General features: G+C 45.4%; 1 protein-coding gene and 1 long non-coding RNA gene across 2 annotated transcripts in view; one reads left to right on the top strand and one right to left on the bottom strand.

The window, feature by feature from the left end:
- The window catches only part of LOC119445576 (cGMP-dependent protein kinase 1), a 697,240-nt gene that overhangs the window by 496,446 nt on the left and 179,043 nt on the right, over positions 1-21,751 (top strand). The window lies entirely within an intron of this gene.
- LOC125942427 (uncharacterized) lies at positions 3,041-7,050 on the bottom strand. The gene is made up of 3 exons (XR_007465100.1): positions 6,829-7,050; positions 4,837-4,940; positions 3,041-3,229 (listed from the first exon to the last, which is right to left on the bottom strand). It is a non-coding gene; the product is annotated as an uncharacterized LOC125942427 (long non-coding RNA).

The following is a 21,751-nucleotide window of genomic DNA, read 5'->3' as shown; positions in this document are numbered from 1 at the left end:
CAAATGGAGAATGATCGATTTGTTGCAGTGGTCCCGACTAGAGCAGTATAAATAGGGTTAGTCTGAGAGTTGTAACCTTTTTTATATTTTATTGGATAGCTGGTCCTGTTTAAAATAGGCAGTGCATCCTATACGAGTTTATACATCGCTGATTTTAGTCGCTAAAGTGCACTATGGATCAACAGCGTGGAAAATAAATCCGATGATCGTGTTCTGGTGGGCGACCTGGATGCAGCCGCAATGAGGTGACTTCTCACCGCTTTGTATTTTGCAGCGAAGTTTTTAGCCTCTAGTTTGCAGGGATTTTTCGTGTCCGCGTGCGCGGTGCTCACACAAAAGTGTGGGCCGATCCCGGAGACAGTGCAAACAAGCGGGAAGCGCACAGTTTGCTGCTTCTCCACGAGGGATCACATGACGTCATCGGGTAACATCATCAGTTGACGAAGACGTCATCGCTTGACGTCACGTTTGACGTGGTGATGCCATCAGATTACGTCATGAGGCGATATTGTCATGTGACGATGCCGTTATTCTCGTATATTCGAATCACAATCCGAAGCAATCATGTCTGCAGCTTGCGTGTAAGTTTTACTTTACGAATCTTCTGACGCAATTTACTTTGAGATATTCAATTAGTTCAATAACGCACTTGCGCTTGATGGAGGGCCTACAAGAATGAGGATGTATGCGGCACTTCCGCACACGTGCGTGCGCTCATGACGCACGTCGCTTGTGGTGGAAGTGCGTGTCTAACGTCGGCAACAGCTTCGCTTGACATCCACTTTCACAGGGTGAAATGGGGGGATGTTTTCTTTTTCCTTTTTTAGGCTCACTTACAACTGGTTTAATTCGACGGGCTTCCAAAGTGTTGAGCGTTATATATATATATATATATATATATATATATATATATGTATATTAGTCCTCTTATTCTCGATTTTTATTTGTCCATTTTCACAAGCCGATAAATATGCGATATTCGATCCAACATTTCACGCAAAAATGTTTTTGATACGAAAGGTTCGCTACTCGTGAACATTTAATTTGTAATCTTGATTTCTGGTGTTCTTTAACAGTCTCTCGCGCTGGCGCATGAGCGCTTACTTCGCAGCGTCTCTTCGAGCAGTCGTCGCGCTGTCTTGGACTTCGCTTCACCTCGGTAGTCGCACACTGAATGCACCAAAAGGCTTCCAATTGCATTTGGCCTTCCAAACACAACACTTCGAATTAAGCTGCTCTGGCTTTAGCACTGTCCGTATGCGACCCATTTCCCCGAGGTGCCAGATGTGTTTTAGCCACAGGTGCTCCATTTATGCTCCTGTCGACTAACAGTACACGAAGTGAGCTTAGTTCCGCAAAGGCACGAAATTCCATCCGCCTCCGAAGTCTATGGAAAAGATCTCTATACCACCACCAGTCTCACTGAGGCGGCCCAGCTGCAAAAGCACACGTTATCATGCAAGGCAGACGAAGGGAGTACGATTGAGACTCGTGCAAAACCTTGTCTAGAGCCGCCATCGTTGTACGAGAGTGTGGAATGTTAACCAAGCATTTCTAATATGCACGCGAAGCGCCTTACACCTGTAGCGGAAGGAATATCTCTGGTGCTCGAACACCTTGACAGAGTGTACGACCGTCATCTCCAGTTATATACTGACGGCTCTGTTGACAAATATGATGGAACTAGTGCAGCGGCTTACGGGATCCCGGTTCTGAATGTTTCAAGGGCTGCCAGGCTTTACCGCATCGTTTCTTCTGCGGGATGGGAAAGTGACGCCTTTGAAGCACCTTAATAAGTATCTAGCGCACGTTACATGCTGTGAAAGAACTTCAGAACATCGATTTTACCATCGTTTTCGAATGGCTATCTCGAGATATCTGCATAGCAGGCTACGAGGTCGCTGGCAGTCTTGTGTGCAAAACGTGGCTGTTCAGGCCGACGAAGAAGAGGCAAAAAAGTCAGGACGCTGAAATAGCCACGAAGCAGGTCATCTTAAGCCACTTCCGTTCGTTGCTGTCTTCATCGCATAAACCTTGTGTGTCTAAGGTATTTCACAAAATTAAAGCCGCCCTCCTATATTGCATCCGCTCAGGGTAAACGCAAACTCCAGCGTGGTACTGTAGGACAGCACTTGGCACATCATCGTCATGTGTGCATTGTCCAGCTTGTGGTAACATCGGCCATTATTAGTTGGAGAATCCTGAATTTGACGCACAATGTAAATCAGTAATAGACAGGCTAAAGTGCAAGCAAGCGTAATTGACATTTGGTTCCCGCGAGGACACTGGATATTTAGGAGACAGGGGCTTCGACTACTCCTAAAATTCCTCCGTGATGCAGAGTCACAGCGTGAATGGTAAGACGTGTGCGTCGACTTGGAATAGATGACGCGCAGCTTATTGCACTCCGTGTCAAGCTTCTCATGTTGCCGGGTGCCCTTACAAAAAATTCTAGTAACGTTCAATTAAATTTTTTTAGACAAATGTTACTAAAACCTACGAACGGTCTATTGAAAGTTCTCAAACCGTTTTTAAACTTCCTAAGTACTTCATACCAACATCCTGTCGACTATTGGCCACCGATATTCAATTAAAATTTCATTTACGAACTTTCTTAAAACGATGAATGAACATCCTTCAAACATTAAAAGCAGGGCGTCTTTTTACTTCTTAGAAACATCCTAGCAACTTTGTTTCTACTTTTTGCCGTTCGCCCTAGAAACATACTTGTAACTTTTTTCCAACTTTCTGTTGCTTGACCTAGAAACTTCCTAGTAACTTTTTTCCTACTTTTTGCTGTTCGCCCTAGAAACATCCTTGTAACTTTTTCCCAACTTTCTGTTGCTTGACCTAGAAACATTCTAGTAACTTTTTTCCTACTTTTTGCTGTTCACCCTAGAAACATCCTTGTAACGTTCTTTCAACTTTCTGTTGCTTGCTCTAGAAACATTCTTGTAGCTTTTTTCCAACTTTCTGTTGCTCACCCTAGAAACATCCTGGTGGCATTTATCGACTTTTTCCAGCATTTTTTAAAAATTGTCTGGTAGTGCTCTGATGCAACCTTGAACATATAAAAGTATGTACCTGTTAGTGAAACACACCAATCTTTTCAAACACTGATGTTTATTTTCCAACCCTTTCATACATGCCCTAAGAAGCCACAAGCAAGCAGTGACTATAATGTGGTCTGGATATCTCCCGTGTTCTTGATATCCCTCTTGCTGCAAGCCTAAAGGAGGAAAAATGCAATAATAGTTAGCCTTATGAATTGTATCTGGTCAAGATAGCATGATGCAGTCATCCACAAGAATTTGACTTCGAATGACATACAATCAAAACGAAGATTTCAACTGACTGCCTTGCCACACATACTTAGAATGGCATTCACACCTCTGGGGTGCAAAGCTTCTTTTTGGGCGACATCCTTGTGGGTATTGGAACGCCACCCAAAAAGTGACTGAAGCATTGCTGAAGCAAAACTGCTGCACATAATATGCATGTGTTACATGTAGGAATCGTACACTTGTATAAAGTAGCTGTAAATCAGTTGCAGTAAAGATACTCAAAGTTTTTAGAATGGCTTCAGCGAGATATGCCGAACTCAATAAATGTGATGACATGCATAAAGCACTTTTTGCCTAAACCATGTCTTTAGGTGGTAGCTAGAAAACATATTTATAGACCCTCTAGTGCACATTATTCACAGTTTCAAAACTCAATTTGCTAAAACCACAACAAATTATTATATTAAAAAGTGGCAATTTCAATATTTCCACCAAGTGCAGGGCAGCGTGAGCATGAAGCAAGGTTCCTTGTGACATCTCAGTAAATCCGAGGTAGTGAGCATGTGGTACCACAAACCACAGATGCACACATGTTCTGGGCAGTAGTCAGCACTGTTACCATGTCACTGGAAGCTTGTGTATTAGGCAGCTGACAAGTAATATGAAAGAAAAGGTAAAAAAGATTGTTTGCATTTCAGATAAGTGACAGCAAAGAACAAGCTTTATCCAATGTCAACTGGAGAAGGGCAGAGACACGCTGAAAAAATGCCAATGTAAAGGCGAACGCTCAGTGTTCAGCTGCACTGTCGTGGCTTGCTACTGCCCGCAGAAAAAAAAGTGCCAATGTAACGGCGAACACTCAGCATTCAGCTGCACTGTCGTGGTGGCTTGCAACTACTGCGCTGTGCGGATTGTTGTGATTTAGCAGTTTGCGTTACCACCTCAAATTTCTGTAAAATACAAAGGAGACCAGCTTCCTGCTTGAAGCCAACCTGCACTTCGGGTGCATATTGAACTTGTCACATTAAAAGGTTATTGGTTAGTTATATGCTTGAGGAATTACCTTCTCATACTGTGGCTAGGGATTCAGCAGCTACCTAATTAAGACGAAAATCTTGCTGTTTGTATGCTCATTTTAGGAGATGAAGTACGGTACGCAATACATAAGTGTGAGCGATTAGAGGGAACAATATAGGTGCACAGGCAATAGTGTGAGAAGTGAGCTTCACAATACTCCATAATAAAAATGACAAAAAGATACACATCTCGAGACCTCATGCTTCTCAACGATTATCTTAAAAAGGCAAACTGACTAGATTAATATACAGTCTGTACTGAGTTTATCATGCAGTTACTCAAGTCAGGGTTATATTTAGCTCAGAGGAGGCTAGTGAAAGATAAGTTGATTAAACTGAGCGCCCCCCAGATGACCAAAAGTGATATGCAAGTGATTAGCCACTAGAAATCATGAAAATGGCACACACAGTAAAATGATTGCATATTACAGAAACATATCCTACAACACACAAGGCAATGACAGTTTTGTACGCACCTTTGTAAAAGCACGCAGATCAGGTGCTTTATAGTGGTGCTCTCCAGCTTGCAGCAGTGCTGCAGGTTCCTGTGGGATGCCTCCAGAATCCGCACAGCCTTCAACTGCAATGAATAATTTATTGCAATGTGAATCTGGAAACCTGTCATATCAGTGTAATACTGAATTGCAAAGAGCCTCACACTAGCAGCTACATTAATGCGCGTCTCGTACGAATCTTTCCATTATATCTCAGGAGGTTACACAGTTATGTTGTACCAAGCGAGATTCCATGCGGAAATGCAGCAAACATAAGACTACCAGAAAAATCACCGAAACTCAAATATGTAATAAAGCAAAAGAGCATTGGATTATGAAAAAATATATTGAGCACATGAAAAGTCTTTTGAACCCTAGGCCGTGTTTGTTTAGCGATGATATTCCTTCTTGCTATTCGTCAGTGGTTTGACCGACGCGCCGCCCGTGTTATGAACTGGAATAGCCGGCCGTTCACAGTGGGTGGTAAGAGTGACGTAGGATAGAGCGCAAAGTAGCGCCACGAAATCGCAGCCCTTACTTTATTACTACAAGGCACAGTCATTACCTATGACTGGAAGAGCTGGCATACTGTTCTTTAGATGAATATGTATATATAGTAAAAGCCAGCGTCTGATTGGGATGTCTCGATTAAAAAGAAACCTCGTCATTGCAATATCTGCGTATATCTGCCTTGCAATATAGAACACGACAGGTTCTATAGTTCAATATAGAATACAGACAGGTTCTCGCGATGCGGGCTTTGAAAGTGAACTGTAAACAAAAAAGTCTTCATACAAGCTAATATGTGCGCAAGCGTCAAATATAGCTATCCTGTGCCAACGCGTGAAGCCCATGACACATCGACGTATACACACCTGCCGTGTACTCGCGGAAATGCTTAAATATGGAATAACTTTCTGCCGGGAAACTACCCAACAGTAACTTGCAGTGTTTCCATAATTGTGTTCCCATTCAGTCAGAGCTGTTGCGTTTGGGCACCGCTTATCAGCCGGCGCCTAAGTCTGGCTCATCTGTTCCGGACGATAATCTGTTTCGCGCATGTGCGCTGATATGTTTTCACTCGCCCTTTGATCACGGCGTTCCTTTATAAAGGACTGCGGATCACGCCGTTGGCGCTTCTTTTTTGTACACCTTCTTTCGGCAAGCATGCCGCATTAAAAGTACTATCGTGAGCAATATGAGCTCGAACACGGGAGCGCGTGGAAAATAGCCTCAAAACCTAGATAGCGTCATACGTGGATGGCGCTGCCGAAACCGGAGGTGAAAGGAGGGGCGCGCTTCCGCTAACTGTTGGCTCTCCCGCTTCGCTAGCGTACAGAACAAAAATGATAAAAGTGGCGTATCCGAACGCTCAGCCAACACCGCCTAGATTTAATACAAGCATGACCTGTGCATTATGGAAGTCTACGTCACAGCCGATATCTCAGCAGCTGCAGAGCTTGATGGGTAATTTGATGTAGCTGTGCGCGTTGATGTGAATTGATATCACCGCTAGCGGCCAGTGACATGCTACAAGCTACCGTTTTGCAGCAATGATATCGAGGCGGGAGTGTGAACAGCCAGCGGAAGCGCGGCGCCCTTTCCGATTTGTTTCCAAAAGCGGCCGCTGCAAATCGGCCGATGTAGGGTTCGAGGCTATTTTCCACGCGCTCGCGTGTTCGAGCTCATATTGCTCACGATAGTACGTTCTTCCTTCTCCCGGCGTCTTCTTCTGCCGGCTTGGAACCCAACTCGGCCAAACGTAACAGAGCAATCAGACGGGGTATACCGCATACTTCACAGGAAAATGCAAGTACGCGATAACATCAACAAAAGCTTTCGTAAAATTGATTACTATATGTGCACCAGAAACATGGACCACTTACGCTCAGAATGTGCTCTGCTCTTGTTACACAAAGCTCATTACATGAACCATAAGCTACAACAACGCGCACAAGCGCCAAACTTGCTTACCTTTCAAGACGTAGTCAACAAACGCTCTTTCGTCTCACGGGTACCGTGGCACCAACTCTCTTTCGGGCGCAAACACTGTAGAGCTGCCGATGAACTACAGCACCACGAATGCACAACCTACAACAAATTCTTCCATACAATGAGATGAAGCCCCAGTACCAGGCTTTTCACGAGAGAGCGCAGGCAGGCGGAAACAAAGGCAGCTTGGACGGGCGCAGTAAGACACTGGCGTATCGCACGAAACCCACGGCGAACAACGGCATTTCACGAGTCCAGAGGTTGTGCGATGGTTAATGCACACGATAAGAAGCACATTTTGCCTAGGCACTTCTAATATAAAATTCAACTACCACCTCACTGCAACGAGCACTCGCGCAGAGCCAACGTGGTCCATGCACTACAGCAACTTGGATTGGATTGGATTAATTGGCAGCTGGATGGATGGATGGATGGATGAGGCTGAACCCTTTAAATCGGGCGGTGGCATACGCCACCTAGCCATGGCTATTAACATAATTTGTACTTTGTGGTGGGTGAAATTTCACCCCTGCCTTAATTTTATCCACCAATCAGATAACCTCTGTTTGGTTATTTCTACCCGCTTAAAGTCTATTTTGCCTTCACTGTCCCTAAACCCCAATGCTTTGAAAAAATCAGCCCCGTTGCCTTGCACTGTAGGGTTAAGCCCCTTACAGAAAAGTATGAGGTGTTCAGCCGTTTCCTCTTCTTCTCCACACGCACAGCACAACGTGTCTATACCTTGGTACTTGACTCGGTACATCTTAGTCCGCAATACTCCCGTCCTGGCTTCAAACAACAAAGAGCTTCCCCTAGAATTATCGTAGATATTTTCTTTGGCAATTTCTTGCTTGAAAGTTCGGTATGTGCCCAGTGCTGATTTCGTCTGCATCCCTGTTTTCCACAGACCCCTCTCTGTTTCCTTAACCTTTTTCTTAACCGCTGTTTCCTGGTTTGCACCCCTCCTGCAGTCCAAATATTTGATTGACAGTTTTCTGGTCAGCTTCCTCCATTTTGTATCAACATTCCTCATGTACAAATAACTGAAAACTCTCCTTGCCCACCGCTTTTCTGCCATTTCTCTCAATCGCTCCTCAAATTCTATCTTGCTGCTGGCTTCCCTGCCCTCGAATGACGTCCATCCCATGTCACCCTGTACCCCCTGATTTGGTGTATTTCCGTGTGCTCCCAGAGCCAGTCTACCTACCCCTCGCTGCTTAACTTCCAACCTTGCTCGAACCTCTGATCTCATGCACAGGACCGCATTGCCGAAAGTCAAACTAGGGACCATCACCCCTTTCCAAATCCCTCTCACCACTTCGTACCTATTGTAATTCCACAGTGCCCTATTTTTCATCACAGCTGCATTTCTGCTACCTTTAGCCGTCACATATTTTTCATGTTCCGTTAGGTACTCAGCCCCATTGTTTATCCACACTCCAAGATATTTGTACTTATCCAGCACCTCCAGCGTAACCTCCTGTATCCTATGCTCGCTGCCCTGATTATCATTAAAAGTCATGACTGCCGATTTTTCTTTACTAAACTTCAAACCTAAGCTATCTGCCTCTTTACCACAGATGTCCATTAATCTCTGCAAGTCTTCCTTGCTGTCAGCCATAAGTACAATGTCATCTGCATACATCAGTCCTGGTAATGACTGTTTAATCCATTCTCCCTGCTTGAAATAGGAAAGGTTGAAGCCAAGTCCGCTCCTCTCTAATTTTTTCTCTAATCCTTGTAAATACAGCATGAACAACAGAGGTGACAGAGGGCACCCCTGCCTAAGCCCCTGCTGTATCTCTATAGGCCCAGATACCTTGTTTTCCCATTTTATAAGCACCCTGTTACTTTTATAGATATCTTTTAAAAGATTTCTTACTCCATCTTCGACCTCTAGAGTTCCCAGTATGTCCCACAAATCCTTTTGGATTACACTGTCATAGGCTCCCTTGATATCCAGAAAGGCAAGCCATAGGGGAAAACACTGCAGCAGCGCCACACTGCGGTTAACGAAAAGGAACCTGCCTCCCTGATTCGCATCGCTTCAGGAGCATAGCCTTCGAGATTCGCATTTGTCACTCAAGGGAAGTCGTACCTGAAGCATGAGCCAATCCACCCGCCGCCCGTTCGGCTCCGTCTGCTTGAAATGACGGACGGTCTACGGGCTAATATGACACTTACCGAGCAGATATCCGTGGTCACCGCTCATATACACGTTAATTATGGCGTCAAGTGTGGTGTTTTCGAGAATATGTGCTCTCATCTCGAATTGATGAGACGATATTTCCTCTTAGCGTCAGGAATAAAGGTAACAAAACGTGGCGATGGCTGGCGTGCTACAGCAGCTGAAGCTTCGGCTGAAGTGCAACAGGCGTTTGCACGCAAGCGCAAACAAACAGATACGGCCATGCCAGGTACACAACTGACTACTCAGTAAACTGACAATCGTAAATTATTCACTTCTGTGCCCAAGCAAGCATTTACGGAATCCTTGCTGCCGTACGAATCCCGCCAATATATCAACACAACAATCACCCGCAGTTTTGAAAAGAAAGGCTCTTTTAACAGTGACCGCAGGTACTGCATTTGCGAAAGTTTTGTGTATAGTTTGCATAAAATCGTAAAGGAAAGGTTTCTTAAAAAGCCGAATTCCGAAAAAAGGTAAGCGTCGTGAAAACAAATAAATGGCCTTACGACATGTCAGAAAGTCTAGGCATTGTATAGTTCCTGCTGGTGTTACTATAATACGTGGAGTAGTGGTAGTGTCTCTGCCTCACACGCGGAAGTCCCGGGTTCGAGTACCAGTCAGTGTACAACTACCTTTTTTTTTTTGAAGTAGGAAAACGTTATATACAATTTCACTGGGGCAGGCTAAGATATTTTACCTTAGCTACTGCTAATTATGTATGCACGCGTAATAACAAAAATTATTCTGTCTCCTCGCTTTCTCTTAAACTGCAGGAAGCAATTATCAGTATGACACTTAGTTTATTCGTACTAATTATTGTATTACCGATATTGCATGTTATGCTTCTTTATTGCAGTGTTAAATGAGCAAATGAATGAAACAAATACAATTGTTATAATTTTCTTTACACAAAAGTAAAGACAGAGCCTACCAACTTTCCTTAAACTTTCTTTAAACTTTCTTCAAACGAACTTGCTTCAAGCGAAAACAAGAACGGAGCCTATCAACTTTTGTAATGGTGCTTTAAACAAGCTTTCTTCAAACGAAAATAAAAACAGAGCCTACTAACTTTTTTTAAGCTTTCTTGGAACAAACTTCGTACAAACAAAAGTTAAAACACAGCCTACCAACTTTTTTAAAACTTTCTTTAAAGAAACTTTCTTTCAACCGAAGTCAAAACAGAACCTACCAACTTTCGTTTAAAAACTTCCTACAAACGAAAGTTAAAACAGAGCCTAACAATTTCCTTTAAACTTTCTTTAAACAAACTTTCTTCAAACCGAAGTAAAGACAGACCCTACCAACTTTCTTGTAAGATGTGTTAATAGAAAGTAAAAGTACATAGAGTGTTACTAAAGTTGATAGAAAGTTGGTAAGAGTTCTAAAGAAAGTAAGGAAGTATTTTTGTATGGGTGCTGTTGATGTACGAGCTCGATTGTGAAGGGCCTGTGGCCCTACAGCGTTTGATAGGTGACTAGGTACGCCTGCAGCAGGCAACACTCCTCCTCTTCTTAAAGCGCACATGCCTCGATGGAAGATTACGCATTACGGAAGATTAAAGCCGGCCTTGTGTAGTTAATTCTACACAAGACCGACTTATCTGGCACTGTTAACAAAAACTAACTGCTTTTATGTTATACGGTATATCAGAATTCCCGGTGAGCCCTAGGCCCGGAGTACGATGTGCAGCAGTGTCGACTTCAAGACACCGAGGCATTCGCGTGAGACTATAGATCAAATAAAACGGGCACTGTGCGCTCTGTATCGGTTAGCGCTATTCCGCATGAGGTTATGCTAGTGTACTGGAAACTTACTGGCTGTACACAGACCGCTTCTTCATAATTTGGATCGTCATCAAATGCTCCCTTATTGCACCCTTTAGTAAATTCTTCCGTTGCATCGTTGGCTTGGAGAAAGTTTCAGAGCGGACACATATTTCTCCGCAATAGCCGATATTGCTATTAAAGTGAAAGCATCGGCTACTTGGTTGTTTATCTTCAAGGCACAACGTGTCACGCAACGTCTCGTTTTTCATGGGCCTTCATCTGTGCTCGTGTTCCTAAGCGCTGTTCTCGCACCGTTATTTCTGCTTGTGACATTCGGCGGAGTAGCGAAACGATCACACACATTTTCCACAACTATACACCCTCGACTTGCTCTTGAAAGATCAGCGATATAAATGAAAACTGGAAAAGGTCAGCATCTGTCCGGCTCTCTAGGGAATTAATTCTTAAGCATTGGTCGCGACTGACTTTCTGGCGTTTCTCATTTTTCTCCCTTAAAGCATCAGGGCTGCATGAATGGCTGTGATCATCGTTATGCATTTCTCTGTATATGCGCGGAATTGTCATTTTTTACCATGTCCTTTTTCTCTCATGGTTAGCGTGTTCACTCATTTTCTCTGCACAAGGCAGCCAACATGACACCGACTCTGGTTACACCCGTGTGTTTCCTTATTTTCACCCTACCCCTTCTCTCTCTCTCCCCTGTGTGTGTGTGTTGTGTACGCTGAACTTGCCGCAACGTCACGCTTTCGCGCGCACCATGCTTGTCTTCCTCGACATATGAGCTCGTTTCTCGAGTATGCGGTGCAATATATACTGAGCGAGCTTCCACGAACGTTGCAGCAATGCTGTGCATGTACGACAAGGGGTGACATATTGCGCCATTCGGCATGTCATTTACTGAACATGGAATGGACAGGCCCGCTAGCATGCGCGACTTTTTCCATCTGGGGCCAGAGAGGATGCGAGACTGGGTAAAGCGTCTCGAGCATGCATACGAAATCAGAGAAAACAGGCGGCAGGAAAGCACTTGTAGAGTATGGTCCATAGTTATGGACCTTCTCTCATTAATATTCCAGTACTGACTATGTCTCAATCGAAATGAAAGCGTAGAGAAAGATAGAGAACGTATATCTTTATTTAAAAGCACACCGATTGTTGTCGGTATGAAAGTGCACACCTACATGCTTGAAATCATAGAAATTAATATTTATTCAATATATGGATATGTTCTCCACAGAAAACATGTATCGGCCGCTGTATTGATAAAGGAAATAAAAAATGTGAAACTCGGGTTGGCTTGAGCACTGAAAAGTATGTGTTTAACAGTGGCATCTCATTGCTTTCGAGTGGAATAAAAATACTTTATTAAGAGTATCGCAAGATCGCAGGAGGGGATAAAATGTAGAATTGAGTAGCGAATAACTATTATTACTGCGGCATATAACACAACGCCAGCTGAAGTCTGAAGGGCAACTCTGACATTTCCTTCATCAGGTTAAAAAATGGTTGCTTTGGTTTTCGCTGCGCCTCATCGCACACGTTCAGCAGGTATGAAAACGCCGAAACCATTTTAAGTGGGCAAGAGAACACCACATTGAAACAGCAAGTACACCGGGCAGCCCAGAGAGGCGATTGTCGTAACCTCAGTGATGACGTCAAACAGGGACGCATGGGGAAAAAAATAGGAGCCTGTAGACGCGCTTATCTGAGTATGTTTTATGTATTCTACCAACATCAGCAGCTTCAACTACTGCGAAATTTACAGATTACTAAGCCGCATGAACCTTTTTGTCAAACACCTAAAAGAAACATTTTGGGTTCTTAATGTCAAGTTGATATAAAATTCTTTGCTCCAGTAGATAAGTTGACCACAGTTGCCAATGGTTCTAAAAATTATGTAGGCGTTCATTGAAGACAGCTTCGCGCGGTGTCATTACAAGCGCTGCTGCATGCACCCATGCTGGCTTCATGACCAGCAAGTACAGGGCGGTCGTCATCCCTGTAGTGTTTGCTCTACCATGCTGTGGCCTTAAAGCGACGGTACTCCAGTCAGCCTCGAGGAAAATATGGTGCTCTATAAAAAATGTAGTCATTGTTGAGCAAACTTGCGTGCATAACGCTAAGCAACAACTCAGTGGCGACGATAGCAGCAAGCGCAGTCATTGTTTGTCGACTGATTTGCACTGGACCACAATCGAGTGTAGTCACGCCTTCCCGACTAACCAAACCTCGTCGACGCAGCACGATGATCCGCTAGATGCATCGCCTACAATGTAAATGACCATCATAGAAACTACTCGAACACTCGCAACGCGACGTTAAGCTGGTGAAAGGAACCCGTCTTGGCAAACAAAATGGAAGCATGACGCCATTGCCCCGCGCAAAGAAAAATATGAAAAAAAAAAAACACTGAGAAGGCTAAAGAAAAACAGCGCGCAAGCTGGTCACCCGTAGGAGAGGTAAAGGCTTAGCGCTGTATAGTCGGCATGTGTCCACTTTACACTGTTCCATTTTATCCATGTACCAAAAAACCTGCAAGAAAATATAACCTTGTAGCAGAAGTCGCTCGTCTGTAACCTGAGAAGTCGCAGAAAAACACGGGTGAGTTGGGGGGCAAGAGATGAAATGGAAGTAGCGTGGGCGGATAGAAAACAGACGCCGCTGAAGCCAATAAACAGCGAGCCTCCTTCGGCAACCCGACACAAGGTCAGAGTCTTAAGGGGGCTTCCCTGAGAGATTAAGGTCTGCGGGGCTTCGGCTACGTGCCGTTCGACGGGTCGCCCGTTCGTCATGCCGGAAATCGTCTCAAAGTGTCTTTGCGGGAAAAGCGAAGAAGATTAAGAAAACGAGGCCACTTGCCCCCACGCGGAGCGCCGCCTAGAGTCTGGGGCAGGCCACCCCAGTAACGCTCTAGAGCAGGCACTTGCAGTCGCGGCTGAAACAAGAAGTTGGTAGGTGCAACGTCGAAGAGTCCCTTTCCTTCCAGCTCTTTCTTCTTAAGTTCACATCGCTGCTTTCGATTTCCGAGATATCTGAAGTTTCAGAGCAAGCGGCACTTGTACACGGTGGCCTTTCCGCATAGAGTACACCTTAAGGCCCAACACATTTACGGCAGTCTTGGTTACGCTAATACATCCTCTTCGTACACGGCTGATAGATGCGGCAGGTGGTGGCCCTAAACGATTTTAAGTTTGGACACCGATGATTTTGTCTTTCTTTATTAATTTGCATGGCCACAGACGAATGCCTCTCGAGTCAGTACCAACTAACGTATTGAGGCGAGTGGCCCGTGTGCCACGTGGCCTATAGTAAGAGTTTACTTTTCACCTGGTCACCTCAAGCGAAGAAACTGTGTGAAAACGTCTTTTCACCGTCGCATGTATTCCGGTACTTTGCCAGATCTCAGTTGGGCAGCAACTGCCGAGCGATGGTGCTCATCCACAAGGCGCACGTTGGCGGACACAACACGCTACTATCTTCCGATCATACAAAAAAACTAGAAAAAACTTGTGGTAGCCCGAAACAATTGTCTTAGGGTATGATTTGGCCTTCCGAAGGGGTCATCCGGCTTAGCAACAGTAGCAGAAGCTTCATGCCTGTCTCTCGACATGCTGTCATCGCAGGAAACACTTCGGATTGATCTCCGACACTTCCCTAATGCGAAGAGCAACTTCTTTAAGAACCCGTGCTAGGTCTAGCATATGCATCTCGGAAGCATATGCATCTCGATTCCGGCTCAAGTGTCGCAGAATATGCCATGAAACATTCCACCCTGGACACTGTCACCCCTCCAAATTGTGCCATATGTCTCTGGAATCGGTTTCAAAAACAGATTGCCTTAAGCAGGGACCCATCAAACTGCTATGCACTAACTTCACAAAGAGCACGCAGTCGAAACCCACATTTACGCGCATGGCTCTACAACTAATCGCCGCTCCTTGTTCTGTCTCACTGTGCCCTGTACAGGGCACTGACTCTCGTTCCATCTTGAAAGAGAGACATCATCTACATCAGCCGAGCTGTATGGCAATAAGTAAATCCTTATCTATATGCTTCGACAGCCACCCAGGCGATGGTTCATATTCAGAGATTCGAAAGCCGTCCTACAAAGTATGTGGAACAGCAATAGGCGTTATAACAACCAGCCTGCAGTATGTGACGTTGTGTACCTTCACCACAATGCCAGCATTGCAGGGCGTTGCATCATCTTCCAGGGGACATCTGGTCACTTCAGTATTTTGGGAAACGAAAAAGCGGATGAAGCGGCCCGAAATGAACTTCAATTCAGAAATTCTAGAATATTTTTTTACAAATACCAACACTTCGAAGATGGTAAAAATAAAATAGCTATGAAGAAAGGGATCGCCCCTGGAGTATCCCGCTTCACCAAGATGACTTCCCCCGATGGTTTGACCCCTGAGCAAGATCGATAATTGCACGTCTACTTCCTCGTCCGCCACAGACGCTGTACTATTGGCTTGGACTTAACGTATACCATTCACTAATCGCATAGGGCGTACCACTAATCTCTACTGCGATAACTGTAGCATTAAGAGACAGTGAAATACAAATCCCTCGAATGGCTCGCGTACCGTTCCGAGAGATTTTGTTTTGAATGCCTAATGGACATGATTTGTCACACTCCACTGACATTACGTGGCGTCTTAGGTCCCCTGCCCGGCCCTTCAAAACAGCTGGGGACCTTAGAGTTCTTGTTCCAATACCTCTCAGAAATTACCCTTCTCGGAAAACTTCAAAGAAGGTTCACTTCAGGATATATACAGGCTTGAATTACTCGACATCGTGTATGATCTTTAAATATCATTATTCGGTTAACTCGTTAATTTAGTTTTACTTTGCCGCTCTGCTTACGAATATTTTAATCCCTTTCTCCGTCTCCCTACGCAGAGTAGCATGTCAGCGGTCGTATGCACGCAGGCAAACATCTTTATTCAGATAAAGAATTTCTCTCTCTCTCTAAAGGGCCAGAGCACGTGAGTCAGTTTCCATTAGGTCGCAGACGACGGAATGGAATGTGCGATTGATTGTGAACCTGACCACTTTCGTTCGAGCCTGTCATGTCGAGTTGCATCAAGTTGCTTATAAAGGCGACGACGTGCCAGTTTCATATGTATGACCCATTCCTGTGGCAGCGAGTGCTCTTAGGCGCGCTATGGGAGATTGCAACGGCTTCGGGATCGGCGCAGGCCGTAACGAAACAGGATTGAACGTTTCTTTGCCGTATTAGGATGAATCAGTCGTCATGCCCTGATACTATCGTTGTCATCCTGCTGCTGTTCGCCTTGCAAAAACATGATGCGGGATAGGCGCAGTTAACATTGAATTTTACAGTGCGTGAGATTTCGATAACTTTTAACACGACAGCGCTAAGGGCCCCGTGTCGCAGAAAATCCGGTGTCGGTGTTGGCGCCGGCGTCGACACTGACGCCGCTCCCCAACCACGCAGGCCCTCCTAATATATTTAGGTATATGTATATGCCACGCCTTCTTATATGACGCGCGGTATATGTGGGTCATATTGCCACACCATTCTATCCCTAATGTTGCTCATACCTTGTCTTACATTCTTGACAAAGCTATTCCTCGGAATTTTGAGAAGGGCAATACACAAACAAATGCCATGAAACAAAACACCCACAGCGCATGTATTTTATGTTAAATCTTCTCAGACTGAAATATTAAAACAGCGAAACAAAAACGTAAATCTGAAAATGATGTAATTTTTATGGCGCGGTTGAGCGCTATCTCCGGGATCGGCCCACACAAGAGGCGGCAGTTCTACCAGAAAGCTCGCCTTCGTGCTTAGCGTTCACCGCCAGCGTTTCCCGGTAACCATACGGTTGCATAAGCTGCAGTTGTCGGGAAGCGTGAGAAAAAAAGTGAGGGACCTTTCAATGCTATCGCGTTCCACTCTTAAAAGCGAAGCTTAGGCGTCCTCCAAATTTTAATTTGGCCTTACCGAGGTGAAGTTGGAATGCAGGTGAGTGCTTGCGCGGACAAGGAACGAGCGGATGACACAAGCTTCCGAGAGCAAGAGCGAGGGTGAATTGGAGTCGCGGCGATACCATCTCTCACGCAACACCGGGTGCGCTACTGTTGCAGCAGGTGTCCACTTTCGCCCGCTCTGCTCTGTCGAGGCGCGCTCGTGCCGTGACGTAGCAGCCAATGGGAATTTAGGTTCCGTTTCGCTGCTACCGACGCAGGGCGCCGGCTTTTTTTCGCAATCAAAAAAGGATCATTGTGAATACATTTGCAAAGGAATCAAGCTTTTGTGGCCTTGTGCATGCAAGAGTACTTATGTCAAGGTTCCCAGCATCTTTTACTCCAACTGCGGTTTGTCATTGACTGCATCTAGCAGGGAGGGCAACTTTTTTTTTTACTTTATTGCGCTTAAGATCTTAAGCCTTCATAGCAGAATAATTGCGAAGAGTCAAGGTAATATACGTGCAGGATTGCAAAACGTAAAGCACAGCGTTAGTACAGCAGAACACAAATATGCGTATAAAGGAAAAACATCAAACAAATCTTCCAAAATGAAAGGACTGCATTGTGGATGAGACGTTACCGATTAGTTCTTGAAGTTTTGTGACGTAAGGGTCGGTGTCGATGTAAAGTAGAAAAATTGCTTTGTTCTTCGACCATTGTACCACTGCGAGATGAGATGCTCGACATTTAAAGTGCCTTATTTATATGGGGCGTGAGTGAGTGCTTATTATTGTTATAGCAATGATATACGGACGCTCGGGACACGTTTGAACCGTTACCGTTCGTGCCGCTGTCGTCGTGTTGTCCTGCTATCGACGGCACATCCGACACTCGTGCACAGAGAAAGAGCCGGTTTTCAGAGACACGCAGTGCGTTTGGCTGCAAAAACGACGAAGCGCAGTGGGCAAACCTTCAAGGCTCCGCTCAACCGGCCCGGTGGAGGAGCCCGGACAGCTATCTGGCATGACCGTTGCGCGCACGCATGCTATAAGCACACCAGCGTTCCTGTTGTGTTTTTGTGGGATCACGCAGCCTTGTGAGACGCCTGGCAGCTGCCAGGGTGATGTTCTTTCACGAGAGCAATAGTTGCTTTGCGTGCTGCGTCGCGCTAGTATGTCGCACCCGCGCACAGTATAGAGCACCATCGAAGTACGTATATATATATAAATGCACGCATGCGCGCACACCACTCACTCAAACACACGCACGCACGGAGACTCTCATTAAGACAAACTGGAACGGAATTGTGAAAATGAAGTCGTCTAATGAGCAGTTCGTCGAAGGAAAAGTCTGAGCCTGAACGCTCGAAATCTGCTATTGCTGATACACACAAATATCCTCGACACAATATAATACATGAAAGGGCAATAAAACAAAAGGTAGAATAAAGAATGCAAAAGGCAACATTTCTTATATTAGTATGCTAAAAAGTATTGCTTTATGCGCTCTTAAGTTAGCTAGCTTCTAATTGATACTTGCCGGCGCTCTGCAAACCTGGGCTCTCTCACAAATGCAAACATTATTTCACCTAGCTCGCTCGAAAACTCAGCAGCGCTTTCAAGAATTCTTGAGCAATGGGGCACCAAAGTATTTAGGGCTAGGTGATATGCCCGTTAACAGCTGATATGCCCGTTATGCCGATATTCCCGTTATCAGCGGCACCATGTGCGAAAACCGTTGGTTCTTTTGGCTCCTGAGCGATCTCATCATCATCATTATCACACTGCAGAGGCATCTCCAAGACTTCCTCAATTTTGGTTTCCATGGTGTCAGCACTTTGAGCTATCACGTTCACACTGGCGCTGTTGTTCTCATCCGGAAAAAACTACAATTGCTTCTCGTGTAGCTAGCAGAGTCGCCTCCTCCAAGTCTACCGATAAAGGCCAATATGGTCAAGAAAGTTGGCAACCAAGTACAGTGTAATTGAAAGTGTAAATATACAACCAGCAGTCATCAAAAAGAGAATGAGAGAAACATTAACCGTAAATTGGATGCAAAGGATGGAAACAAAAATGACCATGCAGATTAACGAAAACGGCAAGAAAGAAATCAAGAGCGAAAATTTGTATCGTAACGCAAAGGGGAGTGTCTTGCTATTTGAGGCCCGGGCTGGCTACCCAAGGACAAAAACATACGAGAATAAACATGCGCCACAGGATGAGGCACATGTGTATGCTGCAAAAAATCCCGGAAACTACTCGACACATCGTAATGGAATGCCGAGATATTCACCCAGTGAGACCCGTAGAGAATGTCCACCTTCCAGAAGCGTTGGGATTCAAAGATGGTAGCAAGATTAACTGGTCAGCAGTCCAGATAAGTAAGAGGCGATTAGAGTATTGGTGGAAGAAAAGCAGGGAAGAGATTGATGGAACAAGAGTCATTGCAAGTGTAGGTAATGGTACAGTATTGTGAGAGAGGTTTTAAATAATAAAGTTAAGATTGAGATTAGATAGGCAAAACGCTAAATGATGATTGATGTAGTAAAACCTGATTAAATCAAGCAGGCTTGGGGGCTATTTTTCTCGGCCCCGTTTCAAAGGGGATGCCAATAAATATCATCATCGTCATAATAGGGACGGAGGGAAACTGGGCCACACGAGTGCGTTCGCCCGCGCTATATATTGTGCCTAGAGTATACTTACTAGTGACAGTATAGGGTGTCCCAACAATTACAGACTTACTAGTGGACCAAGCGCAGGCGCTGTGGTGCCACCGGTATTGATGCCTGCCGCCAGCGGCAGCATGATGATGATGACGGTGATTTAATGGCCTCCCCTTTGAAACAGGGCGGTGACAAATAGTCACCTCGCCGGCGTGATTTAATCAGGTATGCTATACATGTTTGTTATCTAGCGTTCATTAAACTTTTTTCCCCTCAATATCTACCTTTTACCTATACCTACGACTAAGAGATCAAATCAGGTCGTATCAATTTTCGGTCCCCTATTGCAGCGCACCAAGCGGGTGTCCTCACTGGGCGCCTCAGAACGACGTGCCATTGCGCAAAGCGTGGCTTCGGTTCTCGTTTCTTCACTTAATTATATGATTATTCACCAACAATAATGAACTATGTATTCGCACCTAGCGAATGAACGTACGTTTTGTTGTCCTCCAGACGGCCTCCAGACGGCGTCGCCCGTACGGACTGTGCCAAGCGTGCACCCTCCAGGCATCATCGGTGGTGCCACCGTCTCCATTGGAGACGCCCGGCGTTGGGCACAATAGGCAATATGTATTGGCACTATACCCGAGTCTTGAGAATGTGTGCACGTCTGAGTGCGCATGCGCGCTGTCTTCCTTGAGCGCACGCATACGCGAAAGCGGCGCGCCGGTAGTTCATGAATAGTTGATTGTTGGGCTAGTTAGTTCTGCATAACTGAACAAGTAACTCAGCGCAATAAAAAGACAGACACAAGAAAGGAGAAACAAGGACAAGCGCTACTCACAACTGTTTAATGCATGCAGCATTAAACAGTTGTGAGTAGCGCTTGTCCTTGTTTCTCCCTTTCTTGTGTCTGTCTTTTTTATTGCGCTGAGTTACTTGTTCAGGTAGTTCATAGTCTGTGAAGACCATGATTGACTATGACTATGATGATGGGGGATGAGGGTTATACGCGGTGGCGGGATATAGGCGCAAAAATTACGGTATAAGAAATGTTAACAAAACCCCTGAATATCATGTGCAATGCTATTAAGAGTCCTGTGTGCATTGGAGGCCAACTTTGGAAGTCAGCGCGTTTAAGATCGAGATAGCTATGCTGACGGGGACGGGGGCAGCCCTGTCTCGCAAACGACAGGACACCGGCGGTGAAGACTCTTTCGTAGCACAGCAGCGGAGCGTATACAGGCGAGAAGCAGAGAGTGCGCAGGAAGGGTTCGTGCGAAACTCGCTCGGCGTGATCTCGGCGACCGCCAATTTGAGTCCACTACAGATGCCATTTGTGTGTTTTTAATGTGACGCTTTCCGTTACCTACCCTCCCGGGTGTGCGTGGCTGCTGCTGGGTGGATCGGTATCTAGACGAATATATTTAGTTATATATGTATATACGAAGGATATATGTGCGCCGAATGAAAGTACCAGCCAAAGGGCTCATATAACCCAGGTATGCTGACCAGCAAAGTGGTGCAAGTAAGCGCACGTGGATTCTTCGTAACAAAATTAAAAAAAACTAATGTATTGCTACATAAATCCTGAACATCTAGTGTCGGCTGAGCACATATAGAATAGTATATCGTTACGTAAAACGACACAAGGCGGGACTATTGACACTGTATTTACAGTATAGTAGAGACACAGTAGCCAAGATGGTGGACAGCCACCAGGACCAGAGAGAACCGTCTTCTTCGTCATCTGCCCCAGGCTGAATGTCTCTCTCGGAGCATTACCCCCGGTGGTGGAAGCGCCGTCTCGGCGCACTTCACACATTGTCGTTAGGAGGAGGGCGGTAGGCTTTCAGTTTGCCGACGTGAACTATGTCACTGGGAGCGATCGCAGGCGGTAAAGTCGGAGAGACGGGAGCAATCTCCTAGGTGACGTCCGTGACCTGGCGGACGATTCGGTAAGGACCCGTGTATCGAGATAACAACTTTTCGGATAAGCCAACACGACGGAATGGACATCACACGAGAACTAAGGCACCGGGTGAGAAGCGAACGTCGTGATGCCGGCTGTCATAGAGGCGCTTCTGGGTCGCTTGCGAGGCCAACAGCCTAGAGCGGGCTATCTGACGCGCGTGATCGGCACGAGCGATGGCATCACGTGAATATTCGCTAGGCGGCGCATTTTTATCACGAGTAATCGACGATCTCTTGCGCTCCTCCTCAACGCAGCACAAGTTGACCACTGCCTACCATCCCCAAACAAATGGTCTCACCGAGCGACTAAATCGTACCCCCACGGACATGCTCTCAATGTAT

Source organism: Dermacentor silvarum, chromosome 1 (genome assembly GCF_013339745.2).
Source record: "Dermacentor silvarum isolate Dsil-2018 chromosome 1, BIME_Dsil_1.4, whole genome shotgun sequence".
NCBI classification, from domain to species: domain Eukaryota; kingdom Metazoa; phylum Arthropoda; class Arachnida; order Ixodida; family Ixodidae; genus Dermacentor; species Dermacentor silvarum.
This window is presented reverse-complemented; position numbering and strand designations above follow the sequence as displayed.